Source organism: Pteropus medius, unplaced genomic scaffold, assembly GCF_902729225.1.
Source record: "Pteropus medius unplaced genomic scaffold, Ma_sr-lr_union100, whole genome shotgun sequence".
Classification (NCBI taxonomy): Eukaryota; Metazoa; Chordata; class Mammalia; order Chiroptera; family Pteropodidae; genus Pteropus; species Pteropus medius.
In genome coordinates this window covers 246,323-265,978 of record NW_024353517.1, presented here as the reverse complement: position 1 = coordinate 265,978, position 19,656 = coordinate 246,323, and the positions used below count along the sequence as shown (strand labels likewise).

The following is a 19,656-nucleotide window of genomic DNA, read 5'->3' as shown; positions in this document are numbered from 1 at the left end:
AGTTCTTGTAGCTCGGCCTTGAATTATCTTAATCCTTGAAATAGAATTAAAGTCATACCTGACTGTTAGAGCCTTCAGGCACCCAAGAATGCTTTAGCCCTCAGATATTTTGCAGAAGCCCTTGGATGCCTTTTTAGAGGAAGTAACATATCTTAGGTACCACATTATTTCCATAAACAATTTAAGACTATAATTTCTAGCACAAAATGAAAAAAAACAAAAACAAAAAACAGCCCCAGTCAGATCAAGACAATATGAGAAAAACCCAGCAGAAACCACAGCAATAAAAATTATCCAATAGAGCCTTCAGAAATAGGAATACCCAGATAAAGACGTTAAAATAAACCCCCTTACCATGTTCAAGAAGATAAAAGGCAGATTAGGAATCTTGACAGAAGGAAAAAGTTAATGGATTCTCTAACGCTGCAATCAGGAACTAAAATTAAGAACACAATGGATCGATCTAACAGTAGACCCATTAAGAACGCAATGGATGGGTCTAACATACACAGCCAAAGAGAGATTTAGTTACCTGGAATATCATCAGTGAAGCCTAAAAGAATGAAATGATAGAAAACGCAGCAAAAATGTTAAGAGATATAGAAGATAGTTAGAAAAAATAACATTTAAATGGAGTCCTAAAAATAGAGGAGAGAAATAACAGGCCTGAAACACAATGAGGAGAGATTTAAACAGACTAAAGCAAATTTGGATGTGACAATAGCTGAGAACATCCCCAAACTGGAGAAGGACATCAAGAAGCATTACAAATCTCAGAAAGCATTAAGTAAAAGAAAAAAAAATCCACACCAAGGCACTAAATGATAAAACTGCTAAAACCCAAAAATGGAAAAAAAATATCTAAAAGTCAGTCATAGAAAGGTATACCTTTAAAACAATAACCAGACTTAAAACTGACTGCTCAGCAGAAACAATACACCTTGCCTAACAATGAAATTATATCTTCAAAGTGTTTAAACAACTGTTAAACTCATATCTTGACATTGATGGTGAAAAAAAAAATCTTTTCAGATTTACAAAATCAGACAATTTCCCAGAAGCAGATACAGTAAAATAAATATTAAAGGATTTTTTTAGGCAGAATGAAAAAGATCTCAGATGGAAGCTTAGAAATGTAGGAAGTAAGGAAGAGCAATGGAAAGGCCGATGTAATAAGGAGTCTGGCTCTGTGCTTTTAAACTATACTTACCCCATTTTCCCTTCTGCTCCACATCTGAGCAAGCTACTAAGAAAGGCTGGGTGCCTCCTCCTTTGGTGCCAGTGTGAAATTTAAGCCATCCAGGCCCCTATTCATGCACAGGAACCCTCGCTCCAGATCCACCCTCTAACTCATAAAAAACCAAAGTCAGTCTCCTTAGCCTACTCCAACCCAAGTTTTTGACACCAGCTTGAGAGATCTGACCTGCTCTCCCCAGACAGCTTTATGAGGTAATTAATAAACCTTTCATATCCTCTTTATATGTGTGTGGCATTAGTCTTGAGAACCGAACTAAATTTTGAGTGAATCAAATAGGAGTTATCCTATTTCTGAGGAGTGGCTATAATAGCTAAATAAGTTAGTAAATAAAAATAATTATTGACTATGCAAAAGAGTCACAATAGTGTTTTGTTGAGCCTAGTATATATATATATATTACACACCAAATAATGGTAAATGGAATTAAATCAATCTAATTAAAATGAGAGTAAATGAAATTAAGTTATTCTAATGTCTTTGATCTACTTGCATTGTCTGGGTAGAGTCTGATTTTGGTAAGCCAAGAATACATGCTATATTCCCTAAGATAACTACTGAAAGAGTATAACATTGTATAACTTTTAAAGAAACAGAAGGAAAATGGAATAGTAACAAATTATCAATATAAATGAAGGCGAGAAAAAAACAGGAAAAGAACAAAGCATGTAGAATAAATAGAAAGCTGGTAATAGAATGATAGATTTAAATTCAAATAGATCAATGATCACATTAAATATAAACAGACTAAATATTCCAATTAAAAGATAAAGACAAACATCAGACAGCATTCAAAACTATATTCTTTTATAAGAGATTTCTAAAATCTACAAACATAAGATTAAAAGTAAAAGATGAAAAAGATATACGAAATGAAAGTTTGTGTAACCATAATATCAGATAAAATAGAATTTAAGGTAAAAATGTAAGAGGGATAATTTGTAGCAATTCTATATCTGTATGTTTCTAATAACAGCTTTAAAATAAAGTAGCAATTGACAGTAAAAAGGGATAGACAAACTCACAATTATAGTATAAACTTACAACACACTTCTCGCTATAATAAAAGCAAGCAAACATAAAATCAGTTAGGATACAGTGGAATAACACAAATAGTAAACTTGACTTAATTAACATGGATAAATAATATATTGAAAAACTGAATAATACATAACCTTTTAAGCACATATGAAACATTTCAAAACTTTACCATATTATGGAACACAAATAAGATTCTACAAATTTCAAAGAACTAAAATCATAAAAAGAATATTCCAGGGTCACAATACCATTAATTTATAAATCAATAACAAATATTTTACTGGAATATCCCTGTTGATTTGGAAATTAAGAAATATATGTTTAAGTAAATCATTACTTATCAAAGAGACTATATTCAAGATTATGAAATATATTTAACTGAATGATAAAATTATTAAATATCAAAATATGTGAGATATAGCTAGAGTCATACTTAGAGGAAATTTAAGCTTTAAAAGCACATATTCAAAAAGAATAAATGCTGAAAACCAATGAATTATGTATATAAATGAATCTCAAAAAGTAAAAGAAACAATACAAAAAATAAAATCCAAAGAAAGTAGAAAGAAGAGGTATAAGTTAACAGCAGAAAATAATGATATAGAAAATAAACAAGTGAGAAGTTCAATAAAATCCAGATATTATTTCTTTTAGGATATTAGTAAAATTTACAGACCCATATTGACATTAATGAAGAAAAAAAGGAAAAGGCATTAAAAATCAATATCGGCAAAAAAAAAAAAAGGGAACATCACTACAGATCTTGTAGATACTGAAAAGTTTACAAGGATATTATGAACAACTTTTTGCCATTCAATCTAAAAATATCAAAGTAACAGAAATTTCTAACAATATAACTTTTCAAAACTAACACAAGAAAAAATATAAAACTTGAATAGTCCTATTTTCTTAATTAGAATTCTCTATCTTTAGTGAATTGAATCAAACATTTAAGAAAGAAAGAAATCTAAATTCTTCTAGAATCTAGAAAAAGGGGAATACAACTTATCTTCTTTTACAAGACCAGAATGACTTCGATATTAAAATCTGACAAGAATATTAAAAAGAATTATGGTAATCATATCATAATCATAGATGTAAGAATTTTAAAGAAACAGCACACTGAAACTAGTAATATATATTTACTAGTTTATCTGTATTTGAGATTGGTATAATATTAAAACAGTGATTAGTGCAATTCATTACATTTGCATAAAAAAGAAAAACATAATATGGCCTAAATAGATGGAGAAAAGACACAATAAAATTCAGCAACCATTCGTAATTATAAAACCCTTAGCAAACTAAGACCAGAAGGGAACTTCCATAATTCAATAAAGGCATGCACAAAAACAAATAAGCAAAAAGAAATCATGAACAACAACTAAAAAATCCAATATCAAAACATCATATTTAACAATCAACTGCTAAAATCTTTCACTCTGAAATCTTGAATAAAACAGGAATGCCAGCAGTCATTAATATATTCAACATCGTACTGGAACACAATGCATCGAGGCAAGAAGAAGAAATATAAGAGATAAAGATTTAAAAAGATGAAATGGAACTATATAGCAATATAATACTACAGAGCAATGAAAATGAAGAAACTAGATTTACATGGATAAATCTCATAAACAATAAAATAAAATAAAATAAAATAGCCTGACACAAAGAATACATAGTGCACAGTTCCATTTACAAAGAATTAAAATAATCATCAAAACTAACTTGATGGTGTTGAGGCGTGCATCTTAAAATAGGATGTGCATTTAATATAGAATGGAGTACAAGGACAGTCAAGATAGTGTTTTGGGGTGACGCAGCAGAGAGTGTTGACTGGAAGAGGAACACAAATTTTCCATGGTGCTAATAATGTTCTTTTACTTGGCTTGGGTATTAGTTACTTTGGTATTTGTCCTCTGATAAATCATTAAACTCCACAAGTCTTGTTTTATGCACATTTCTATATAGATTTTATTTCTCAATTTGAAATATTCATCCCTATAGTGCCTAAAATCTCCTGTTATATGAATCCCATCCTTTGAAAGGGAGTCAATATTTCATTGCTAGACTCATTCCTTTTTATTTATTTATTTAGGTATTTATGTATGTATTTATTTTTTATTTTCCATAACTGGAATTACTTATCATATATAGAAGACATCTATTAAGTACTGAAATAAATATAGAACTTTTAAAATTAAAAACTGTTCATTTATGAATCACTTAATATTATCTCACATACCATTAATGGTAGTTTGAGAAGCAGTACACCAGGGTTAGATTACCTCTGTTTTAATTAGCCTATTCTTCCAAGTTTATTTTTAATAAGGACCAGACTTGCAAAGTTCAGTACCGTTGCTGCTGGTCTAGGCTTCTGGATCCCTTGATTTAAGGCCTACAGGAAGAACCATCTCCACTACTCTAAAGCCTAATTGTCTCTTCAACCAAGTCTGTAATCTGCTCCTGCTCACAAGAGAGGGTAGATCACAAAAATAACCCACCAGGCAGCAGGAAATGGTTTAAGACATGTCTTCAAAAGATGTTAGTATTAACTGCAGTTTGTTTTCCATAACCAAAGAACCACATTTTTAGTTTTTGTGTAGTTCCAGAGAGCACTGCATTAGGATCCTTTGGAAATTCCAAGTTATTTAGAGAATACTTTGAAAAATCAACTAAAGTCAAGCTACTGTAATAACACAAATGCTTATACTCATCCTCTATTCCATTGGCCTTTCTTTGTTTTGTTTCTTAGAATGGCCATCTGAACTAATTTGCTCAAATTTCAAGGTTGAGCCTTGACTTAGTTGTTTTACATGGATTCTTGAAATGAATTAACATTGACAGTAGATTTATTCTGCATGCTATGGTTCATCTCTTAACTCAACAGAATCTTCTCCTAATCACTGAGCATACAGTTTTTGGGGGGACAGGTAAACAACCATTCTTCAATTGATACATTCATTCTTTCTCTCTCTCTCCTTTTCACACACACACACACACACACACACACACACACACACACACTCGTACACAAACAGATTACCATTTACAACTACAAAACTAACAATATACTCTTTTCTTTAGCCTACAAATCAGGTACCTAGAAAATACATCTACGAGTAACTCAAAATGAAAAGTGAGCACCCTAATTGTGTCACTCGTCTAGACAACAATCCTTTATTTTTATGCTAACCAATAATTTATTCATTCACTAACATATACCCAGCACTGTCAGATATTTTTGAGGATTAGAAAAATATAAAATATATTCCATGGCTTTAATGTGTTTCCAACCCTTATAACGGGGAAAACCAATACAAAGATGATAATCCATAATTATGCAGTATATTTTACAGTGCAGACTACATGTGTTGTACTATCATGGTTAATTAAAAGATTGGCAATATTTGCCCATTCCCCAGAAAGAGATATTGTTATTTTCCCTATTCTACAGACAAGGCTAGGAAATTTCAATAATTTTCCAAGTACTAGATAGTGTATGGCAAAGCCAAGACTAAAACCAAATCTTCTAAATGCAAAAAACCTCATATGCATTTTTTCCAGTGTCCTTTGTCACAAGACTGCACAGTGTTGAACACATAGTAGGAACACAGTAATTGTTGAAGATTTAAAAACATGTAAAACATTTACTTTGAAATAAGAACAAATAAAATCTATTCAAGGCAGGCTGTGTAATTGACTGGATGTAGAGTATTAGAGGATTCCTTTATAAGCAGAGTCTGGCACAATGACCTGGGTGAAGAAAATTCATTTGGAAGGTAAGCCTAGGAAGCAAGAGTGAGATAACAGGGAAGAGATAAATAAAAAGGAAGAAAGACCAATATAAAGGTTCGGTATCAAATTTACGGCTGTGGAAAATAGAAACTTGATTTGCCAGACCTCTGGAAAATTTTTCAGAATGCCTCAAAGATGGGAGGTTCATGCATTTATAGGCTCCATTCATACACTGGCTGAGGGTTCCCCCTGAGGACTTGGTAAAGGCCGGCTCTTCCTGGTTTGTGACCTAACTAAAGGGCTCCCAGATGGATGAGGCAGAAAGCAAAAGGCAAGCACTTGAACTAAGCTGTCTATTCCAATTGCAGCTGAAATCAGAGGTGGGTGAATGAGATAGGATATTATATACCAACAATATGTACTACAGTTACCCATCTTGAATTACTAAAGATTTTAAGAATATCTTACAAGAGTATGCAAAAACAATGGTTTTACTTCTTAATATCCAAACGGCATTGACATGTTTTGCTGTTTGTCAAAAAATTTGACTGATTTTGATGAAATCACTCAACCTTAAGTTTAATTAGTAGTTCAATTTGAAATAAAATGGAAGCCAATCTATTTAACAGGTGGTACTCTTTCTCAAATTTGAATAAACTTAAATAAATTTTAATGAAATTTGCTACAAGTGGGCATTTATTAATTTAATGTTTATAGAATACCTGTCCTAAGACAAGGGGTACTACAATGCTGAATCTGAAATCATCCTACCCTCAATTAGTCATTTTGATTCATCACATTATGAGACACTGTTGGGCATTACTGATTCCATAGAAACTGGCAAAGGCAGTACGCTGGAGTGGGCCAGATGCTTAGAGGACAGATCCAGCCATAGGATTTGGGGAGTCCAGGCTACCAAAGAGGAGAGGATCTCTAGAGACAACAGCAACAAGTAATAGATGATAGATGAGCTAGATAACTACAACACAAAACAACATGATGACATAAGGAGTTAGAAGTCATGAAACAAATTATGTACAATAACTTGCTAAGAAAAGGCAGGTAGGCAGCTGTTAGGTATCAGCAGGTAAGTCGGTCTGGAGGCTGGGCAGGTTACCAAGAGTATGACTCAGACACAAGGATCAAGAGCACTTTTAAAGCCATAAGAAAATTTCAAGTTGTTGGAAGCTGTGCCATGGGGAAAAAAATTCAGTGTATTTCTCTCTCAAGCCACATGCTTGTGATGGGTTAGCTGAGATCTCTGCTCCCTGTGGTCCTCACTCCAGGATTAGGCTGATAGGGTAGCCACCATCTAGGGAATTACCGGATGCCATGATAGGGGGAAAGAAAAGTGGGATGAGTTATACACTACGTTTTAAATCCTTCAGTCTAGAAATGACATATACTACTTCTGCCTGTATTCAATGGGCCAAAGTGAGTCATATGGCCAAACCTAACTAACTTCAAAGGGACTGAGGAAACAGTATCTCTTTATGAATTGTTTATAGAAATATGGAGGACTACCTCAAAAGTCTTACTCCTGGAAAAGAAGTCGGTGAATGATTACATACTTATTCAACAAATGCAAATTTCAATCAACCAAAACATAATGCTGAGCTAAGTTCTGAATGTGTTCCAAACTAAAATGTATTTTAAAATATTTTAAAAGATTAACACAGTGTCTTTTATCATAGGCTCCTTGCCTCTCGAAGACCATATACTTTATACGTTCATTCTATATTCAGAAAATACCGGGACCAACCTAAAATATCATCCTGGAATTTGTCAACTGTGAGTAAACATATCTGCAAGGAATAGATATGTTCCTTGAAGGGAAGGGAATGAGGGAGACTGCTTGCAGTCCTTAGCTGGTGGAAATGATGGGAAGAAACCTAGTCAGTTTTGGGGGTTAAACACAAAGCAAGTGACCACAATGAAAGGAACAGTTCTAGAAGGTTTTTCTCTTCTGATTCTTCCACTGTTTAGCACTTTCAAATCTACGTCTTTGATTTTTAGGGCAGAGAAGTCACAGAAATTAAGCCTTAGGCTCATCTTAGGCCTGTCTATGATCACAAAAGGCAAAAATTTCAAATTCAGAATGTTCCACCTCCTTATTTTCTTCCTATTCTACAACCTTATCTATTTTAAAAAGTTTTTAAAACCTCAACTCTACAAGTAAAATAAAGCAGTATCAGGGATGCAAAAGAACAAATCCACTGTCCCTCAAATATTTTCTTCTAGACCTATGTCTTCTTCCTTTACTGCCTCTCGTTGACTTTAAGCAGCATTAACTGCCTTTTCCCCTAAAAGATCTAAATGAAAAGTATGTTTTAAAAAATTCTCCAGATGTAGACCAAGTGGGGCTTTTGCTGTCTGTTAAATACTGATACACTGATCCCTTCCCACTCCTTACAGAAACAGCACAATAAATGGGGTTATACCTATCAATGACTGTATCTCCCTGTGATCCTTGTACTCATCATGTTTTTCTGACCTATAAATTGTTATGTTCCACAAATTCTTCTTACCTTCTCCCGTAGCATTTAGTATGGGCAAATACATTCTTGCTTCTTAAAACTTTCTGTTATTTGGTTTTCATGGCAATGTGTAATCAGATTCTTTTCCTATTTCTCTATCTTCATCAATGACCTCTTTTCTTATCCTGATTATCTAAAAAGGTAAGCATGTTTAAAGGTTCCGTTCTAAGCAATCTCTTCTTTCCCTTCATTTTCCCTCTGGACCACATCATCTTTCCCAAGGCTACAAATATGACCTTTCTATGTAAGACATTGAAAATAGTATCATTAAACTTGACCTCTCTACAGAGCACAAGACATGTCCACCCTTGAGTATGTCATACACATACTTTAAAAAAAGGCAGCAAGTTCTCAGACAAAATTCTGTATTGAACAAATTCCAAACTCCACTCTTCACCCTAAAGTTTAAGACCTTTATGATCTTATGCCAATCTAATTTCCAACCAATTCCTGTTCTATTCCACACCAAGAACCCTGTACACCAGGTAAACAGAACATTTCCTTACAATTTCAATTCCTTTTTCTTACTCTCTTCACCTATGTTTCTGCTATCCCTCTACTGAGCATTCTCTCTTTACTTCTATATCCCACCCATGCTTTAATGGGAATGCTTTATAAGATGATTCACAAGATTCGAAACTAAGCAAAATGCAAACAATATGTGAATAGATCTTGAAAGGATCAATCAAAAATGTATCTCACTCTGTTCACTTAAGTTCAGAATGTTGGCAAAATCTCGACTGTTCATAAAAAAACTTTTTTCTCCTTAGCACTCATATCTCTGTACCCTACTTGCTTTTTCAGAGAAGAAATTTCTTCTTCATTTTCAAATTCCCTCATACACTCTTCTCCTGCTTAGCCTTTTTACATATATTACTGCCCAGAAAATAATCAAGCTTTTCTCTTTCTCTCTTTCAGAAGGGCTAGTAGGAAGGTTTTGCTTCTATTCCCTGCTTCTTGTGCAAGATTTTCTTCTCCCCTTTTCCTCTGCCTCCTAATCTCATTCATCAGTTGATTGAAAACACTGTCACACATCAGTAGCCATCTGTAGCAATCATTTTCAACTATTTTTCTCTAGCTTACTTTTAACAAATACATTGACATAAGACTCAGATTAGATATCAGAGGCATAATATACCAGTGTACATACACATGTTTAGAACTTTTAACTTTTTAGCTAATTATAGAGTAATATTTTTACTTTTGATGTGTTTTCCTGGATTAGCTAATTCATGACCTGTGAAACCACTCTTAGCGGGGCTGCCAGGGGAAGTCATCTTGATCTCGTCGGTGTGCCTCGGGAAAAATATCAGAGTGTATGTGAGAGGGCCAAAGGTCCAGGAAGTGGAAAAGGATTCACTTCAGTAATGTCTCCAAAGGAGAAAATGGGGGTGATAAAGCCACCTCGATTTTTTATTCTTTTGTTGATTTCCTTTTGGACCTATCAAATGAGATGCTGAGATGAGCCCTTTCCTCCCTAGAGCTCAACAATTGAAGTGAAGATGCCACAAACATCCCCAGAATCAAGGAGATAAAGCCTAATGGGGACAATGTAAGGAATAAAGTACTTGCAGTGCTTATAGAATCCATTACTGGATACAACCCAACTTGGACAATGAACCAAAACTTTATCGCTGTAATAGCAGCCTCCTTTTTCTAACCTCTGGGTGATAAAAGGCTTCAAGCCCAGATTTCCACAAAATGAGTAAACAAGGCTGACTGCACTCATGTTGATTTGTTTTATTCCTGGGCTTATGAGTTAGAATAGATTTGTAACAAATCAGGAATCATGGGCCCTGATTATAATAAAATGTATCATCTTCCGCATCTCCACAAAGTAGGGGAGGCTTCTGATAATACATTAGGGTGTGGTAGAAAAACAGAAACTGGGGAGTGAGGCACTTCTAGATTTCAACCCTACTCTTGCTACCTAAGAGCTTATTAACCTCAGACAAGTTAATTAACACCTGTGAGCTTCAGTTTACTCATTTTGAAAAACTAGAGGTAAGAATATATATTTAATATAGTCGTGAGGGTAAAATTAGGTGACATAAATCAAAGCGTCTGGTGCAGTGCAAGGAACATGGTGGTGCTCACGAGTGGTCTCCCCTCCTCTCTCTGCACTTGCCCTCCACCGTTCTCCACGCTGCACTATTTCTATCGTGTGGGGAAGCAGTGTGGGCAGACATCCTCTTCACAAGGATCTGGCGAGGATTAAAGAGATAAGGTAAGTATACAACACAGGGCTTAGCCCTGATCACTCAGTAAATATTTGTTCTTGTTCTTCTTCAATTGTGAGCTAATTCTAGCCAAGATCCTCTGGGCAAATTGATAAAGACCTTTAGAACTGTTCTCTACACCCAGTTTCTTCTGCCAGAAAGCAGTGCATCATCTCGGAGGCTTCTCTCATTCTTCCTCCTCACCTAACTGCCCCAAATGTATGGTGATGATCTTCCAGCCCCTTGTTACTCAAAGTATGGTTTGTGAAACTGCAGCATCAGTATCTCCTGGGAAGTTGTTAGAACTGCAGACTCTCAGGCCCATCCCAGACTTACTGAAATGGAATCTGCATTTTAACAACATCCTCGAGTATATGCACCTTAAAGTTTGAAAATGTATTTCTCTAGCCAAAACTCCAGAAACCCTGTAAAAATTAAAAACAACCCAAATGCTTCTGAATTTACTGTAAAATCTAAATATCAGTATATTAGAACTGAGTAGACAAAGCCTACTTCCTCCCTTTAATGTCTTCTTTGTATCAAGGGTGAATAATGCTGGATTATAAAAGAGGAGGTATATTTAGGAGAGGAGGTGATGTGGGGTAGTGGTTGGGATCACAGGCTTGGCTGTCATACAAATATGAATTTAAATCCTAGTTCCGTTATTGATTAGCTGTGTGAATTGGGGCAGTTCTTCATCTACCATATGGGATTGATAATAATACCAACCAGTCTTTGTGGGAATTAAATGGAATCATGATTACCAAGTGCCTAGCATACAGTGAGCACTCAGAGAGGGCAGAGGCTGCGTCTATGAAATGATATGAAGGGAAAGGCTTCTGTGTATTCAGACTTGAAAACATAGATCTAATCTAACCACTGTGTTGGTCTACTGCTGAACTCTATTCATGGAGAATATGATCAGGACCTGCAGATTTTTATAGCAGAATTAAATCTTTGCATAGGGGTCTCCCCTGATTCATCAATAGAGACCATTTATGCCCATAGGGGTCTCCCCTGATTCATCAATAGAGACCATTTATATCATAGGATGTTCATGGAGGAACTGACAATCAGTTTCTGAAAATTCATCCAAACCCTGTTAGATGCCTGAGAGGTTTGCTATTAGAGAAAACATTGGAGATATGTTATTTTCATTTACTCTTCAAAGTATTCTAAGTTCTATATTTTACTTAAATTTTATCTCTAGAAAATCTTATAAAAGCCTAATTATTTCACCTTCCTGCTTATATCCTTCAATGTACATTCTCAATTATTCTTGCATATTGATTCTCCCCAAGAGTTGATGTAAAAGAGAGCCACATGATTAGCATCTATTAAGCTGATCGATGCTATAAATTTTTTAAGAAGTTAGAAGAAAAATTTTTCTTTCCATAAAACACACATATTTCCTCTTGTCGGGTAATAATAATTACATAATGAATCATACCTACCTTTTCTAATTGGTTGCTAGGATGTTCTGAGGTACGTAAGTTGATTCACAGTAGCATTACTAGCTCAGGTGACCTAGATATTTACTATAAAATTATATAGAAAATTATATATTGACAGGCCTAAAGTAGATTTGAATAAATAGTTAGAGGTACTATATTATTGGATGAAAAGACTCAATACTGTAAAAAAATATTCAATATCTCCAAATTATCCTAAAACTTAATGATATCCAATTAAATTTCTTGGAAATTTTAAGTTCATTAAAAAATAAATATCTAGAAAAAATATTTTTTAAATGACATAAAAGGGTTTCCCTTCTTTTAAAAAATATATCATGATAATAACTGAAAGGGTGTGATATTGGTGTCAGAATTGGCTCAATGTAATTCAAGTAATAGCTTTGAGTATATTTAAGAAATTAGCATACAATTTCTCATTGCTAGATAAAAGGACCACTTAAACAGTATAGGAATAACCAACTATAAGAGCAGAAAAAATAAATAAAGTTAAATCCCTACCTTATGTCTTATTCAATTTCTAGATGGGTTAAAGTTTAAATGTTAAATATGAAAATAAAATATTAAATATGAAAATAAAATATGCTAGTACTTTAAAATGTAGGTTAATTCTTATATGTAGTCTTGAGGTATAGAAAGATGTTCTAAACATAAATACCAGTGTGAGAAAAAAACAAAGAAAAATATTGACATGTTTTACATTAACATTAAATAATTCTGACTGAGAAAAAGTACAATAAAACAATTAAAAAGCAAAAGTTAAATTAAGAAAAAAATACTAAAAACCCATGTAGACCGAAGGTTACTAGCCATATATAAAATGCTTTAGAAAAAAGATGACCTAACTGGTAGAAAAATGTCTAATAAGTAATAATAGGAAATTCACAAAAGAATATAAAATGGCCAATAAACAGATTTAAAAAAATTCTAACCCACTAATAATCCAAGAAATATAGATTAAACAAGACCTTTAAAATAAAAATCTCTTCAGAGTGTTGTTGAGAATTTGGGGAAGCAACAGAAACAGACAAAATAGAGAGAATGAAAAAGTTATCAATGAACTTATTTTAGTACTAAAAATGCCTACTCATGAATACAGACCCAAAATTATACATGAAAATGCCATATTCACTCTTCAGACTATTTAAAAAATATATACATTCCTTGGACATTATCTTTTCATTAAAATTTCAAAATAAAAATTGTATATATATGGCATACAACATGATAATTTGATATACAGTCAAGCATCACTTAAGGACAGAGATTGTTCTGAGAAATGCATTGTTAGGCAATTTCATCACTGTGCAAACATCATAGAGTGCACTTACACAAACCTAGATGGTGTAGCCTGCTATATCCCTAGGCTGTATGGTATAGCCTATTGCTCTTAGACTACCAACCTATACAGCATGTTACTGTACTGATAACTGTAGGCAATTGTAATGTTGTGCACTGTGACTTTATGACAGCTACGATGTCACCAGGTGATAAGAATTTTTCAGCTCCATTACAATCTTAGAAAACCACCACCAGTTGACTCAAAGTTTATTATTATTATGTATACATAGTGAAATGACTACTACAGTCAAGTTAATTAACGTGTCATCTCCACACAGTTACTATCTTTGTGTGTGATGAGTCCACCTGAAATCTACTTTCTTAGCAATGCTGTTCAACACAGTATTATTAAATATGGTCATCATGCCTTGCACATTAGATCTCTAGACTTAGTCATCCTACATAACTGAAAATTTATAACTTTTGACCAACATCTCGCCATTTTCTTCACCTCTCTGCCACCACTAGTTCCTGGTAACTACTGTTCTACTCTGCTCTCTATCACTATAAGTTTGAAATTTTTTATTTTAAGATTCCACAAATAAATAAGATCATACAGTATTTCTCTGTCTGCCTTATTTCACTTTGCATGGTGTCCTTCAGGTTCATCCACATTGTCACAAATGATAGGATTTCTTTCTTTCTCATGGCTGAATAAGCGTGTGTGTGTGTATCACACATCTTCTTTACCCACTGATGGACACTTAGGTTGTTTCCATGTCTTGACTATTATAGATAATGCTGCAAAGAACAAGAGAGTACAAATATCTCTTCAGGGTACTAATTTTGTTTCCTTTGGATATACACTTAGAAGTGGAATTGCTGGATCATATGGTAGTTACTATATTTTACTTTTTGAGGGATCTCCACATTGTTTTCCATACTGGTTATACAAATTTACAAGCCCACCAACAGCCTACAAGGGTTCCCTTTTCTCTATGTCCTTGCCGGCACTTGTTATTTTTTGTCTTTATGATAACAGTCATTCCCTTCTATCAGGTTTCAGGTGATATCTCATTGTGGCTTTGATTTGCATTTCCCTGATGACTGGTTATATTGAGTACCTTTCCATATATCTGTTGACCATTTTTATGTCATCTTTTGAGAAATGTCAATTCAACTCCTTCACCCTTTTTTAAAATTGAGTTACATGTTTTTTTGCTATTATTTGGGTCTCTTTTGTATTTTGGATATTAACACTTATCAGATGTATGGATCTGCAAAAATTTTCTCTTCCGTGGGTTGTCCCTTTATTCTGTTGATTGTTGCCTTTGCTGTGCAGAAGCTTTTTTGTCTGATGCAATCCCATTTATGTTTTGCTTTTTGTGGCCTTGCTTTTGGGATCATATCAAAAAAAAAAAAAACAATGCCCAGATCAATGTCAAGATTTTCCCTGTGTTTTCTCCTCATAGTCTTATGATTTCAGGTCTTATATTTGATCTTTAATCTATTTTGGTTGCTTTTTGTATATGGAGTGAGATAAGGGTCTAATTACATACTCCTGTTCATGGAAAACCAGTTTTGTCAACATCATTTATTGAAGAGACTGTCCTTTCCCCATTATGTATTCTTGGCACCTTTGTCAAAGATCAATTTACCATAAATGCATTATTTTGGGGTTTTCTATTCTGTTCCATCAGTCTATACGTCTGTTTTTATGCCAGTATCATGCTGCTTTGGTTACTATAGTTTTGCAGTATATTTGGAAATCAAGTAGTGTGATGCCTTCAAATTTGTTTGTTTTATTTATTTTTCTTCAAGATTGTTTTCGATATTCAGTCTTTTGTGGTCTCATACAAATTTTAGGATTGTTTCTTCCATTTCCATGAAAATGTCATTGGAATTTTGATGGATTGCATGGAATATGTAGGTTGCTTTGGGTAAAATTTTCATTTTTATTAATATAGATTACATACTGCATAATTTTAATTTCTAAGTTTCTATTTTATAATTATCACCCCCTTTCCATTTACATATCTATTAATATTTTATCAATTATTTTTTCTTAATCAATATAGACTTAAGTTTATTTTATTGACCCTTTCAAAGAATATACTCCAGGATTATAAACTCAATCATTTTTATCCTTTTTACTCTAATAATTTCTGCTTTATTCTTCATCAATCTGCATCCTTTCTCATGGCTTTTCTGGGTGCTTTAAAATTCTTCTTTCAGGTTCCTGGAGTGGCAGCATCCTCGTCCACCTCTCTGCACTATGTCTGGTGGCATCTCGAAGGTGCTGCCCAGCAATTCCTACGTGGAACTGAGCCAGTACTGAGACCAGCACTTCCATGGTGACAGTGAAGAGCAAGAAAAATTACTGAAGAAAGCTGTACGTTATATGTTGGAAATCTTTCCTTTTATATAACCGAAGAACAAATCTATGACCTCTTCAGCAAAAGTGGTGACATAAAGAAAATCATTATGGGCCTGGATAAAATGAAGAAAACAGGATGTGTGTTTTGCTTTGTGGAATACTATTCAAGAGCAGATGCAGAAAATGCCATGTGGTATATAAATGGAACTTGTCTGGATGACCAGATCACTTGCACAGATTGGGTTGCAGGATTTAAGGAGGGCAGGCAGTACGGCCGTGGACGGTCTGGGGGCCAGGTACAAGAAGAGTATTGGCAGCGCTATGATGCTGGAAGAGGGAGCTGTGGAAAATTGGCCCCAAATCAGTGAGTGGTGAGAAACCCATCATGAAAAATTTAATCCTTTGGCTTGCTGAATTTGATATACATTACCCAAGGTCTGCAAACCTGCCCATTTTTACCAAGCTTTGATCAATGTCTCTGAGCTGGTAGCCTCTTCATGGTTTTCCTCTGAAAATTATTAAAGGACAGAATCCAAAAGAATGCCTTTAATGTCTTAGAATATTGGCCATGTGTCAAGTTACCAGAATGATTTTCTTACCAGGTCAAAAACTGTTCCTTGGCAGCAGAACTGATCCATAATGTTGATCAGCCCAGAACATCATGCTTCTTTTAGGAAAACTGGAAAAATTTTTAAATGTGTTTACCATGTTTACGTATAAGTAGGCTCATGGTTCACACTGGGGACTGGAATTATTTTTTAAATTCTAAGTTTTCATGATATAAAGTTTAATGAACAAAGTTTTGCTATGTTGTATAGCTTTGCTCTAAGTTAAGAACAGATGTTTTATTTATTTGTTTGTTTGTTTGTTTATTATAGTGACATTGGTTAATGAAATCTAGTAAGTTTCAGCTGTATATTTTAACAGTACAGCACATATATATATATTTACATTGTGTATTTATCTCCCATAGTTAGATTTCTTTCTGTCACCCATATTTGACCCCTTTTTAATGTGAACATCTTTGAGACTATAGTAAGTGTACGTTTTCTCATTAAATTGAAACTGGTTATTTGAATTTTTTTAAAGAGCTACAACTACTTTTAAGTGCTTAGGAAAGAAACCATTTGCAAATATTTAATTTCATGAGGACACGCTATTCATTTTTTAAATTTCTTTTTCACTGTAGTTTGAATTAATATATTTTATATTCTTTTGTAGTAAAACATAATGTAGATTTCTACAGGCCTTAAAATCACAGACTGTGGTTCTATTTGAATTGTATCTTCTGTAACAGATTTCAATAAAGTTGGACCAACTTAAAATAAATAAATAAATAAATCAAAATAAATAAAATTCTTCATCCAAATACATAATTTATTAATTAATCCTTCCTTCTTGAGCACTTAAATTCATGAATTTTCCTCTATATGAATCTGTAGCTACATCCCACAAATTTTGATATGTATTAATTCCATTAATCTCTGAAATTTTTAGTTCTTCTTTGACAAACATTTTTAATAGACTGTTTCGTCTTCTTGTGGTTTATTTTTATTGCATTTTATTATTAAATTTTTTATATTTTTTATTTTTAGATTTATTGCATCATTGTCAAGGAATAGGCATTCACATATTTTTGACATTTATTTAAACTTTCTTTGCATCCTAGGATATAAGCAACTTTTGTAACTTTCTTTTGATGTTTGAAAAATAGGTATTCTGTGTTAGTAAAGTACGACATTCCATTTATATTTAAACAACATAATCAGTGATAGTGTTATCTCCTCTGCATTTTGTTTTATCAAAGTCTCAAAAGGTATACTAAAGTCTTCTACTATAATTGTGGTTTTTTAATCCTAAAATTGCTGTTTATTGATTTATGTATTTCATTATTATGATAGTGAGTACACAAGGGGTATTACTCTGCAGCTTCCTTATATAGTGTACATTTAAATAACGTGAAATACATATCTTTTTCATTTCTATTTTGTCTGATATTAACTATCCCTGTTTTTGTGTTTTCCACATTTTTCTTTGTCCTTCCTCTTATTTCTAGTCTTTCTATATCTTTCTACTTTAGGTATGTCTCTTATAAACATCAAGTTGTTTGATTATATTTTGAGACTGAATCTGAAAATATTTATTTAATGGTGGAGTTTAACCCAGAATGATTATAATAACTAGCAATATTCAATCTAGCTTCTGTCATCTTATTTTGTATTTTTTTTGTTTCTTTTACACAGCTCTACTATATTGCTCAGATTTTGTTGAAACAATCTTTACATTTAGATTATAATTATTATTAATTTTTGATATATGTGTTACATTTCAAAACCATATTAATAACAATAAAATCATTCAATCACTTAAATATTGAGCACTTACCATATATCACACAGGCAGAGCAAATTCTGCACTAAATAAAACAGACATGGTCCTTGTTTTCAGGGAACTTTTCTTAGAAGATGAAAAGAAACAATAGATAAATATACAGAAAAAGGTTCTGCCAGTGGTAACTACTTAGTGAAAAATTAAAGAAGGGTACTCACTTTAAATTGGGAGGGCAGGCAAAGTCCCTCTAAAGAGCTGAGACCCTTTTGATGAGAAAGAGGCATAGTATAAAGATCAGTAATAATCCTCTTGACATTGGGGGAGGAAAGCCTTGGTGTAAAGACCCTGAGGTGGGAAAGAGTTGTGAGTTTGAAAATCTGAAAGAAGCTGGAGCATATTAAGTGACTGAGAAACTGATAAAAGTTGGCAGTTACCAGATAAAGTAGGACTTTGTAAACCACAATAAGGAGTGTGGATTTTATTTTAAGTGTAATGCAAAGCCACTGAAGGGTTTTTAATTGATGTTTTGTTTCTGTTTTTGTTTTTGTTATGGGGAAGGAGAAACATGATCTGATTTTCTACTGTAAAAGGTCCCTTTGCTGCTGTGGTGAGAATCTTATTCTAAGAGAAGCGAGAGCATCACCAGGATGGGTGATGGTGATGGAAAGAAGTCACCAGATTTGGGACATCTTTTGGATATTGAGATCACAAGATGGGGAGTGTGAGGGCAAGAGTAGAATCAAATATAATACTTAAATCTTTATTTTCAGCAATTAGGTAGATGGTGGTATTTTCTGATATGTAAATGCCTGGAGAAAAGTTTGATATACAGTGGGAAAATTAAGAGTTCTGTTTTGACTAATTTAACTTTGAGATGCTTACTGGGTATCCATGGGTGATGTCAAGTAGCCAGTTGGGTACACAAGTTTAAAGTCCAGGGGAAAATTCAAGGTAGCAATAGAGATAGGGTTCATTATGTGTAATTGAAGAGAGAAGGTGCCTAGGCCAAAGCCCTAGGCCAACAGCCAGAGGTTATGCAATTCCGTTTGCAGTATATAAGATAAACCCCAAGTTTCTGATCTATTGGTCAATCTTTTCCATCTTTTTAGAGCTGAAAGTTTTTTCCTCATAATTTACATTTCCTCATTTATTTCAATGGGAAATTGGAATGGAGGAGTATTAAATACTTAGGTCTAAAGAATCATCTTGAACTAAAAGTCAGTCATAGAACAGTTAATTCTTCAGGCCTAAAAAATAATCTGAATGATTGCTATTCATACAATAACTGTACTAAATTGAAAGTTTCTTGAAGAAGAGGTTTTTTTTTTTGCACATTGTACACATAAGTGCCTCCCACAGGCTTTGTATGTAAGAAGAGGCTCAAGGTAACTCTGTTGAATAC

General features: G+C 33.6%; 1 pseudogene; it reads left to right on the top strand.

Moving 5' to 3' along the window:
• The first annotated feature begins 15,821 nt into the window (after positions 1-15,821).
• Positions 15,822-16,291, top strand: LOC120592934 (nuclear cap-binding protein subunit 2-like; annotated as a pseudogene).
• Positions 16,292-19,656: the final 3,365 nt, after the last annotated feature.